Genomic DNA, 12,391 nt, shown 5'->3' on the forward strand with positions numbered 1-12,391 from the left:
GCTCCTCGATGATGGAAGGAACATGTCTGTGCAAGATGGAGGAGAGATGAAGTAGCAGTTAAGGGAGACAGGTTGCGTTTCAGTGAGTAATTTAGGTTTATGGGTTATTAAGAGGCTACAGTTGTAAAAACAGCCCATAGGATGAGGAAGCAAAGTGCCCGAGGGGGGCCTGCTACTTGGCAACCTGCACAATAGAGAATTTGTTTTACGACTTGAAGAACGTTTATGGAGCCTGAAGCTTCTGGGCCTCACTTCAAAAACGATGCCTCGTTCCTTCATGTTACTTCCGATGACCATCTATGATGACATCCCTCTATATAGGCTCTATGTAGTCTGAGAACCTAGTTGAGAACTTCACCTAAGGTGACACCATTCCATGGTTGCAACCCAACTTGGGCCAAGATAGCAAAAAGGCTTTGTCCAGTGTCTTTGAATGTCTGACTCCCGAGCTTCTGGAAAAGCAAGGTGCTATTTCTTATCTAAATACTCGTTCCTGCAGACCTCTTCAATCCTAAGGGCCACCAAAGACACTTTCTTAATGCTAAGGATTGCACTATGTCATTGACAGCATGGGTCTGGTCTAGGATCTTGTATTTAAATTCTATGGACACCTTCGGGACAATTGTTTTTATGATTGCATTTACTTATTTTGGGCTAAAAAGATATTTTTTTTCAGTTGGTCTTTATTAAAAATTTGCTGCAGTTTTTGTGATACATGCAGTTAAAAATCAGTCTATTTGCAGAGTATCCATCCTGAGTCCCGTGTAGCTCTTATATCTGATCTCCTGACCTCATAAACACTAATTTTAAGCCATATCCTTACCAGTTTGATAAGAGTTTAGCTATAATGAGTATTTATGAGGTCACTAGATCAGAGATACATGAGCCATCAGCTGACTGGACTAAGAAGTGATACAGATTTTTAACTCCTGTATCTTAAAACAGTTGAACATTTTTAATAAAGACCAATTGAAAAAAGTCTGAGAAAAATCACTCTAAAGTATAGGTGCAGCACAAGAGAGGTCAGGAGACTGGAGTAAAGGTCCTTTCACAAGGGCAGATAAATTGCCTGAAATCAGAGCCGACTGAAAAGTCGATCTCACGGGGTAAGGGTCTTCTGCAGCGGGCAGTGAGCGCATGTTTGTGCAACCAATTGTTCACAACTTCTGCCATTCACTTCCATTTCCAACCTGTTTGGATGAGGAGATGTGCTGCTGATTAAAGGATCATTTTTATGACTTCCAGGTGTATCCCACGAAAAATATTCTACGGTTTTCAAACCAACACCTGGGTCTGAATACTTTCGTAACTGTATGTAATTAAAAATGTATTATAGCTACTGAGTTATTCACTGAAATCTGTCTGTATAGCGCCACCTGCTGTTTGCTTTTTTCTTATTACTCTGTCCTGCTCACCAAGATGGAAGCACATGCTCAGTTCCATCCAACTGCCACCACCCTGAGAAAGGACATGTCCGCTGAGCTGCCAGCTTGAAATAAATCTAGCACAGCAATTGGGGCAATAAATGGGGAGATTTCTGGATCCATGTGAGGTACAGTGCTGGTTCCAGGTTTGTCAGGTACTATATTATGTCAAACTTAATTTTTTTATATTATTCATGGGCTAACCTCTGATCGATGATGAATAAATTATCATTCAATCTCTAATCATGTTCACATTGGCCAATGATCAGGAACAAGCGTTTGGGCAGTAATCACCCCATATAAAAGACCCTAAAGAAAAGAGATGAAGGCAGGGGGGTTGACGACCACAGGCAGGGTGGGATACAGAGATGTAGAAGGTTGCAGGGAGAGCTTTGTAGATGAGTTACAGAGGTTTACAATTAATTCTAGAAGGAGCGAGCAACCGGTGTAATTATTAATAGAGAGCACATATTAAATCCCTCTAGGGCATAGCGAGGGTTATAGAGGGAGGTTCCCCAATGGCTCTCAGCAGCACAGATTTTATTGAGACCTCTCAGAATCCTCTTAGTCCTCCTGAGGTGAGAATCACAGAGCTCAGTCTAATCTGTAAACCTTGAGACACACAGTCCATGTCCATACCGTCCAACGTTATATGGAGTATGTCCATTATAAATTTTGACCAAGGTCCAGATCATAACAGATCCCTGTAAAGGGTTCAAAAGTTCTGTCATTAACAATAATCATTTACTAAGGGCCCCAGAGCGCACGGAACAGCCTAATAGGATCGTATTGTGTGAAGGAACTCGGCACTGTTTTGCAAATGTTGTCATGCTATGAAGCTTTAGGCCTCTTCCACGCGAATGCAGCGGATCGTGGACCCATTCACTTTAAGGGGTCCTCGATCTGCCCGTTCCGCAAAAAGATAGGACATGTTCTATCTTTTTGCGGAATGGAGGTACGGGTCGAAACCCCACGGAAGCACTCCGTAGTGCTTCCGTAGGATTCCGTTCCGCACCATTCCGCATCTCCGAATTTGCGGACCCATTGAAGTGAATGGGTCCGCATCTGTGATGCGGAATGCACGCGGAACAGTGCCGTGTATTGCGGGTCTGCAATACGGCAACGGGAAGCACACGTTCGTGTGCAGAAGTCCTAGGTGACATCAACTACCTTGCTTACCTATTATGATACTGCCCCCCTATGTACAAGAGCACAACTACTATAAGACTGCCCCCTATGTACAAGACTATAACTACTATACTACTGCTCCTATTTGCAAGAATATAACTACTATAATACTGCCTCCTATGTACAAGAATATAACTACTATACTACTGCTCCTATGTACAAGAATATAACTACTATAATACTGCCTCCTATGTACAAGAATATAACTACTTTAATACTGCCCCTATGTACAAGAATATAACTACTCTAATACTGCTCCTATGTACAAGAATATAACTACTATAATACTGCCTCCTATGTACAAGAATATAACTAATATAATACTGCTCCTATGTACAAGAATATAACTACTATGATACTGCTCCTATGTACAAGAATATAACTACTATAATACTGCCTCCTATGTACTAGAATATAACTACTATAATACTGCCCCTATGTACAAGAATATAACTACTATAATACTGCTCCTATGTACAAGAATATAACTACTATAATACTGCTCCTATGTACAAGAATATAACTACTATAATACTGCCTCCTATGTACAAGAATATAACTACTATAATACTGCTCCTGTGTACAAGAATATAACTACTATAATACTGCTCCTATGTACAAGAATATAACTACTATAATACTGCTCCTATGTACAAGAATATAACTACTATAATACTGCTCCTATGTACAAGAATATAACTACTATAATACTGCTCCTATGTACAAGAATATAACTACTATAATACTGCTCCTATGTACAAGAATATAACTACTATAATACTGCCTCCTATGTACAAGAATATAACTACTATAATACTGCTCCTATGTACAAGAATATAACTACTATAATACTGCCTCCTATGTACAAGAATATAACTACTATAATACTGCCTCCTATGTACAAGAATATAACTACTATAATACTGCTCCTATGTACAAGAATATAACTACTATAATACTGCCTCCTATGTACAAGAATATAACTACTATAATACTGCCTCCTATGTACAAGAATATAACTACTATAATACTGCTCCTATGTACAAGAATATAACTACTATAATACTGCTCCTATGTACAAGAATATAACTACTATAATACTGCTCCTATGTACAAGAATATAACTACTATAATACTGCTCCTATGTACAAGAATATAACTACTATAATACTGCCTCCTATGTACAAGAATATAACTACTATAATACTGCTCCTATGTACAAGAATATAACTACTATAATACTGCTCCTATGTACAAGAATATAACTACTATAATACTGCTCCTATGTACAAGAATATAACTACTATAATACTGCCTCCTATGTACAAGAATATAACTACTATAATACTGCTCCTATGTACAAGAATATAACTACTATAATACTGCTCCTATGTACAAGAATATAACTACTATAATACTGCTCCTATGTACAAGAATATAACTGCTATAATACTGCTCCTATGTACAAGAATATAACTACTATAATACTGATCCTACTATAATACTGGTCAGTAAAACAGCACATGAGATCGCAATGATATGATGCCGTTACAAGACAGGTATTCAAGATCCTATCATGAGAGGAGACCTGGCGCAGAGAGACGCAGCAACTCAGGCCACAGGCAGGATGAGGCCTGTGGCCTACATCGCAGCAGTGGAACTCAGTTTTTTTTGTGTATATATGCTGCCATTACTGGGGACATTGGGGGAACGGGGGGCAGGAGACAGCGTTATATATACTAATACTAAATAGGGGGACATTATATATACTTTCAATACTACGATATATACAATATTTATAGTAGCCATCGCTCATCCTCATACTGTGGAGGGGATCGCTGCATGTAAATGCTACTCTTCACACCCACTGATGAGCGGGCAATGGTTGGGAAGCAACGCTTCCTTCCTAACAATTGTCTGCTGACACAGTGTAAATTTGCTTTTAGAGTAAATTTTAATTTATTTCCGCATCGGTTAATTGTCTGCTTAACCATTTGTATGCTGTTCATGTTGTGTCCTAGGAAATGGGATGAGAAGAAGATCCTCGGGTGCTGCCTAGGATGAGTAAGAACCCAAATTTGCAGTGGCCACTACAGGAGAAATATGGTATTGCATGACACCCACGTTGGAGTCCACCAAAGCTGGAACCACTGTATGTTGCAGCCACCTCACTGATTCTAATATACCCTAATAGGGGGGATTGTCTCAACAAGGGCATCTTTAAAGAGCACCTATCAGCAGGATCAACCCAATTAACACAGGAATTGTGTCTGGTAGGGATGACCCTGCTGATTAAGGCGATGACTGTCTTGTCAAAACCGGCTGAGGTGTTCCTGAAAGAAAAAAACAACAACTGTTATTCCTTATGCAAATGAGAACTTGTGCCCAATGGGGCGCGTCCAGCACTGGAAAGCTGGAGTGCACCGAGGCCTGGTTTAATAGGGTTGATTCTGCTGACAGGTGTTCTTTAAGCTAGTCTTATACCTGTTTATTTCTACTCAGTGCACTCTTTTCAGTATTCCGACATTTTCAGACGGGAAGAAGTAAGTGTCTGTGTATTTACAGACCAAATTAGCCGTTGTGCCCACGTTTGTCCCCTCCCTGTGCCCCCTCAAAATGTATGGGTACTTATTAATATCACAGAGTAAACAGAGGAGTAAACACAAGAAGGATCCGAGATGTATCCTCAAGACATCATCTCTTCCTGGTAAGATCTAAATTCCTCCACCTCGGTCCACACGTACGTACACAAACATTCTGAAATGGCCCCCCACCCCCCCCCCCCCCCACCCTCTACCCTTATATAATGAGCCAGTTCCTCGGCTGACCTCTCCATCCTTGGCAAAACAAAAACAGGAGGATTGAGGCTTCCTCCTCCTAAATGGCGGAAGTGTGGTAGAAAATGGATTTTCATTGCCCTTAAATAAGACCCCTTTTCACAGGCTGGGAATCAAATTGACTCAAGTCCCCTTAAAGGGGTCATGCCACCATTAAATGTTATTTGAATTTGATTAAACATGAAAAACTACCTGCTTTTGTAATTTACTGTGTGTTACAAAAATCCTCCGGTGGTGAGATATTCTCTTTTTTACTCCCCAGGCTCCCCCTGGTGTTTAATCTGTATAGTAATGCACACGTCCACCTACTGAGGTGGTCGCACATGCTCAATTCCTTCTTTTACATTCCACCAGCCATATCTACTGTTAGAAACAGTAACGGTTAGGGCTCAAGCACACGACCGTATGTATTTTAAGGTCCCCAAAACATGAATTCGCAAAAAATACGGCTGACGTCCGTGTGCATTGCGTATTTTGCGGAACGGAACAGCTGGCCCCTAATAGAACAATCCCATCCTTGTCCACAATGTGGACAGTAATAGGACATGTCTTTGCGGAATGGTCATACGGATTTGGAATGCACACGGAGTAACTTCAGTTTTTTTTGCGGACCGATTGAAATGAATGGCTCCGCATTCGGTCCACAAAAAAAAAACAGAATGGACACGGAAAGAAAATATGTTCGTGTGCATGAATCCTAACTAGAAGAGAGATGCAGCAAAAAGGGTATGCTCCCTGAGAAAGGACAGGCCCATGAGCTTCCAGCCTGAAGATAATCTAGCAGAGATTGGAGAAGTGAATGAGGAGATCTCTGGATCCATGTGAGGTGCAGCGCTGGTTCTAGCTTTGTTAGAAAGGGATTGTCATGTACAGTGGTGTAACTAGAAAAGCCTGGGCCCCATAGAAATTTTTGAATGCTCCCCCAGCAACTTCCTTGCAACCCCTCCTCCTATGGCTAGTCCAGACAGCCCAGCGCTTGTCATAGAACCCCCCCTACCCACCCACTAACTAGTTATGCCCTCTTACTGCCCCACACAATAGTTATGCCCCCTTACTGCTCCCACACAGAGGTTATGCCCCTTTAGTCCATGCCACCCTCACAGTGTTCCTCACACAGTAGTCCTCTCTTCATATAAGTGAAGCCCCCAGTGGTGTAAATAAAATAAGAAAAAAACTGTAATTATCACCTAGCCCCGTTCCCCCGATGAACAGATCACATCCTGCTCTCCCAGCAGCCATGATGTAGTGATGTAATCGCACCTGCTGGGTGAAGGACAGGTCAGGAGATGATCTTCGGCCTGATCGTTCTTCTCCTTAGTCCAGCAGGCAATGTCACTGCATCGCGCCTGCTGGAGAGAGCACGGCCAGGGAATGAAGCAGACATCCTGACAGACATTGCCTGGGCACAAACACAGTAATAATTTTTAGGTGGGGTCACTGGGGTGGCCACTTTCATAACCCCAAAATGGAGGACATGATACCTGGTACAGGTATAGACACACAGAATAAAAAAACATAACCTATATAACTGCGTCAACCAAAGTAAACCAATAATCTACAACATAAATCATTGTTTTCCTCACCAAACTTGGCGCCTCCTTGGGATATCTCCTTCAAAGAGACTGCCATTTGACGTTACAGGGAGGAGATATAAAAGGAGAGAACTACAACTCCCAGCATGTCCAGGGCATTATGTGATATCAGAGGACATTACAGGAAGGAAGTATGAGGTGATAACTACAACTCCCAACACGTCCAGGCTGTTTTTATGTGATATAAGTAGACATTAAAAGGAGGAAGTATAAGAGGAGATAACTACAACTCCTAGAATATCCCTGGCTCTCACACCGAATCCATCGCTTCTCCGCCCCAAATGTCACATGACATCATCATAGGTCCTTCCCCATCACTTCCCCCCTCCACTGCTGAGCTCCGCCCTCGCAAGCACTGGTCACAAGACGGTGATGTCATCACAGGTGCTTCAGCTCTTAAAGTGTAGCAGATACAGAGCAGGTCCTGGTCGATAGTCACTGCTGTTGTGTCTGGCCTGGGCCTTCCTGCCACTGGGGACCTCATAGCAGCCACTATGGCGGTAGTTCTGCCCCTGGACTGCCCCCTTTTAGGTCGGGCTTACATACTACCGAGCCCATTTTGGCCCACGATAGCCTGAGGACTATTGTCAAATATGGTGGCTAGTGACATCAGGTCCACCGGTCACATAGCCTTTATGTAGCTCAGGCTCTTTCAAGTGCAATACCAAGCACGACCACTATACAACGTTGCTATAGTATGAGGAGGCCTCAGCGGTCGTCCAAGAACCATGGCTCCTAAAAAAAGCTGATCATAGGGGTGCAGAGTCAGACCCCCACCAATCTCATATTGATGACGTATACTGAGGATAGGTCATCAATATTTAGGACTTGGAAAACCCCTTTGAGGAGTGTTAGCAGAAGCTTGCACCTGTCAAACATGTTTCTGAGGGCCCCACAATCATTTCATTGTATGGGGTCCTCACATTTCCTAGAGTGACCTCCATGTCACTGTCATGAGGACTCAATCAAACAGCATCGCATATCTCAAACTGTCTCCTACGGGCAAGAAAATAAAAATGAATTACCCCCTTTTCTTACCCCAGGAAATTACAGAGAAGGGATTGCAGTCTGATGGAAGCCTGTAGGTGACCCCAGGATCTGGCAGAGAATCTGAATGGAAACCTGATGAGTGTGGGCACTGTTCCATGGCGGCTGGCGGCCCCGGCCACAAAAATCTAGCACATTGTCAGGATGAAAGGCTCTCGGCCAGGAAGGATACACATGAGGATAAACGTCTACAGCGCCGGGGGAGAGGGGTGAATATTCATATCTAAGAGTCGTGGGCAAGAGGAGAGAGATAGAACAGGCGCCACATTAGCTGGTACCATTCATAATGGCACTGATATAGGGGCACTGGGGCTGTTAGTGGTATACGGACAACATGGCCAACTCTCTTATGGGATAGACTAGGAGGCACTGTGCACGGTTCTGCTATGAGGACACTGGCTGTCAATGTTATACAGGCACCATGTCAAGCTCTGTTATGGGGTAACTGTGGCAGGAGCGGATATGGGGCACCGTAGCTAAAGGTGTTATGTGGGCCCTGAAACTGTAAGGGCCATGGAGGTACTATGGCATTAAAGGGGTTGTTCACCCCTGGGGGCCTTTCGGAAAGACCCCCCATACTTATCTGATATCGGCCACTGGGTTCTGGGTCCTTCACTCCCCCCTGGGCTGTTACAGCTCACATGTGTCCCCGCATCAACATCCAGTTTAACGCGGTTCACAATGACTGGCTGCACCAGTGAGGTCTCTCCTATGTGTCACATGACCGAGTGTTATGCCACATGGGAGACACGTCAGTGACTGGCTGCAGCGGCCATGTGACCCGCATCAAACCAGATGTTGACATGGGGAGACATGACAGCTGCAGCGGTGAGGGGGGAATGACGGAGCTGGATACCAGCAACCAGGGATCAGGTTCAGCCATGATGGGGGGGGGGGGTCTTCCCAAAAGACCCACAGGGGTGAACAACCCCTTTAAATAAAACCATGGTGTTTTATTATAGGATTAGTGGGACCAGCACTGGAATAGAGACACCGTGGTTGGCTTTGTTAAGCGCATGCTACTATATGTGTGAATTGTGGCTGTATTATATTGGCTCTAATTTGACTACAATTGGCTCTGTTATGGGGGTACTGTGCCTATCAAGGTTATATAGGCACTAATTAGTTTATTGTGATTGACTGTCTCATGGGGGCTCTGTGGCTGTCAGTGATGTATAGGCTTTTGTAAACTACAATTGGCTTTGGTATGGGGGCACAGTGGTTGTCATTGTTATATATACTCTAATTAGACTACAATTGGCTTTGTTATGGGGGAACCGTGGCTGTCAATATTATATTGTCTCTAATTAGTCTACGATTGGCTTTGTTATGGTGGCACCGTGGCTGACAGTATTATCCTGGCTCTAATTAGACTATGATTGACTTTGTTATGGGGGCACCATGGCTGTCAGAATTATATTGGCTCTAATTAGACTACAATTGTCTCTGTTATGGGGGCACCATGGCTGTCAATGTTATATACTCTAATTAGACTACGATTGGCTCTGTTATGGGGGCACCATGGCTGTCAGTATTAAATTAGCTCTAATTAGACTACGATTGGCTTTGTTATGGGGGCACCATGGCTTTCAGTGTTATATACTCTAATTAGACTACGATTGGCTTTGTTATGGGGGCACCGTGGCTGTCAGTATTATATTGGCTCTAATTAGACTATGATTGGCTCTGTTATGGGGCACCATGGCTGTCAGTATTAAATTAGCTCTAATTAGACTACGATTGGCTTTGTTATGGGGGCACCATGGCTTTCAGTGTTATATACTCTAATTAGACTACGATTGGCTTTGTTATGGGGGCACCGTGGCTGTCAGTATTATATTGGCTCTAATTAGACTATGATTGGCTCTGTTATGGGGCACCATGGCTGTCAGTATTAAATTAGCTCTAATTAGACTACGATTGGCTTTGTTATGGGGGCACCATGGCTGTCAGAATTATATTGGCTGTAATTAGACTATGATTGGCTCTGTTATGGGGGCACCATGGCTGTCATTGTTATATACTCTAATTAGACTACGATTGGCTCTGTTATGGGGGCACCATGGCTGTCAGTATTATATTGGCTCTAATTAGAGTACGATTGGCTTCGTTATGGGGGAACCGTGGCTGTCAGTGTTATATAGTCAAAGCAGAGAAGAAGTTGAGATCGGCTCACCTCCATGCAGATGCGGTGCTCGGGATCAGGGCTGCCAACCCAGAACAATGCAGGAATAATGTGGATTGATCCGGCACTCAGTAAAACAGAATATATTTATTAGCTCAGAACATGTAGAAAAATATTAAAATCACCGTTTCGGGCAAGCATGGCCGTAGCTTTGTGCTGAGCTCACTGTCGCCCCCTGCTGACTAATGCACTTTGTATTAGCTTTCAAGTAATGTGGAGGGGAAGTGACAACTGCTGCAAGTACAATGCTCGCTGGTTGTGATACCGCCACTTCCCAGTCTGCTGCATAAACGGTCAGCTTTGCCATTCAAGGGTCTGGGAAAGATATGTGTCAGATCCTGAAGGCCATATTGGTTGCCACCCAACTTTTCCAGAAACAGATAAATCTACTGAATAGAAATGATAACATATTTCCTGAGGGTTTTCTGATTTTGTGGTGTTTGGCGGTCAGTTTTCATTCTTCTCTCAGTTGTAGGTGGCCAGCCCACCCCCCCCCCCAGGCGATTTGTCCTTGACGCTGAGGCGGAGGAGGGGAAGGTCATTGATTTTTGCATTATATTACAGGACAAAGCTTAGTAAGCTTAAATTTAACTCCACGGTACCATCCCGCAGAGATACAGCCTCAGATCATCCATCCCTGCTGCTGAGGCTTCAATCCTTAATATTCCTTATCTGCACCTTATGCAAGAAAAGACTCAGCTTTAAAGGGACTCAAACAAGTTTATTAAAGGGCATCTGTCGCCAGATTTATGAGCATTAATCCATGTGAGATGTGTGCATGTCAGCTGCATGTAATACTTCTCATTACGCTTTTCATTTCTTTATATGGGTTCCATGTGTAGAAAACAATCTTTTATAATATGAAATTGAGTCCTGGGTGCAACTAGGGCAGTGCTGTTGCACCCGCCAGATCCGCTCCCTGCCTGCTTTGCCGTACCCCACCGCTAAGACTGACAGGCCAGACATTGATTTTCTATCTATGCACTCAGAAGTTGAACTAGAAATCTTCCACAGTTACTATAAGGGACTACACAAAGTTTTGGAAGGGAAAACCCTAACCAGACACATTGACCCTAGCTCTATTATTTATGTCTGGAAAAACTGCTTAGGCTACTTTCACATTAGCGTTTTCCTTTCCATTTCCGTTTTGTCCCCGTTCATTGTCAATGGGAACAAAACTAAACTGAACTAAACGGAATGCACCAAAATGCATTCCGTTCCGTTTGGTTGCGCTCCCATTGCGGACGGAATAACGCTGCAAGCAGCGTTTTTCTGTCCGTGATGTGGTGCGGAGCAAGACGGATCTGTCCTGGCACACAATGTAAGTCAATGGGGACTGCTCCGTTTTCTCTGACACAATAGAAAAAGGATCCGTCCACCATTGACTTTCAATGGTGTTCATGATGGATCCGTCATGGCTATAGAAGACATAATACAACCGGATCCGTTCGTGAAGGATGCATGCGGTTGTATTATGGTAACGGAAGCATTTTTGCAGATCCATGACGGATCCGCAAAAGATGCTAATGTGAAAGTAGCCTTAGTCATTCCCCTAGACTTGCATTGAAACTATAATGTAATATAATGTACAAGTCTATGACAGACTGAGATTGCAACATTGTTTCTGTTTATGCAGTGATTCTCCACTTCTCCCACTAGAAGGTTCTAGTTCAGTTCAAAACTGTATATAATAAGATCAATTAGAGCCCCTAATTGTCTTCAGATCACGTTCAGTGGTTAGTAGTCTTCCTGACTACCTGAGTGACCAGAAGAAGACGGTGAGACAAGGATACTCTGACACAGACCCTGAGTCCCCAGCTCTTTGACCACAAGGCTAGCAGGATGACTGAGCCACAGACCCTGGGCCCCCAGTCCTTTGGCCAGGGTACCAGCCTTCTGAGAGAGATAGAGGGACAGGTATCTCAGACCTTTCCTCAGCACAGCATTGTGGTCAGCTGGCTGGGGGGCATTGTTACAGAGGCAATGTGGGTAACTCTTCCATTGGAGCACTCTAATATAGAGGTGCCTGTGCTACAACCCTGCTTTTTGATGTTCCTTGCCAAATACATTAGATTATTGTCACCTGAACCCTCTGATTTTGTTGAGGACTTACAAGAA

This window comes from Bufo gargarizans, chromosome 6, assembly GCF_014858855.1.
Source record: "Bufo gargarizans isolate SCDJY-AF-19 chromosome 6, ASM1485885v1, whole genome shotgun sequence".
In the NCBI taxonomy this organism is placed as follows: Eukaryota; Metazoa; Chordata; class Amphibia; order Anura; family Bufonidae; genus Bufo; species Bufo gargarizans.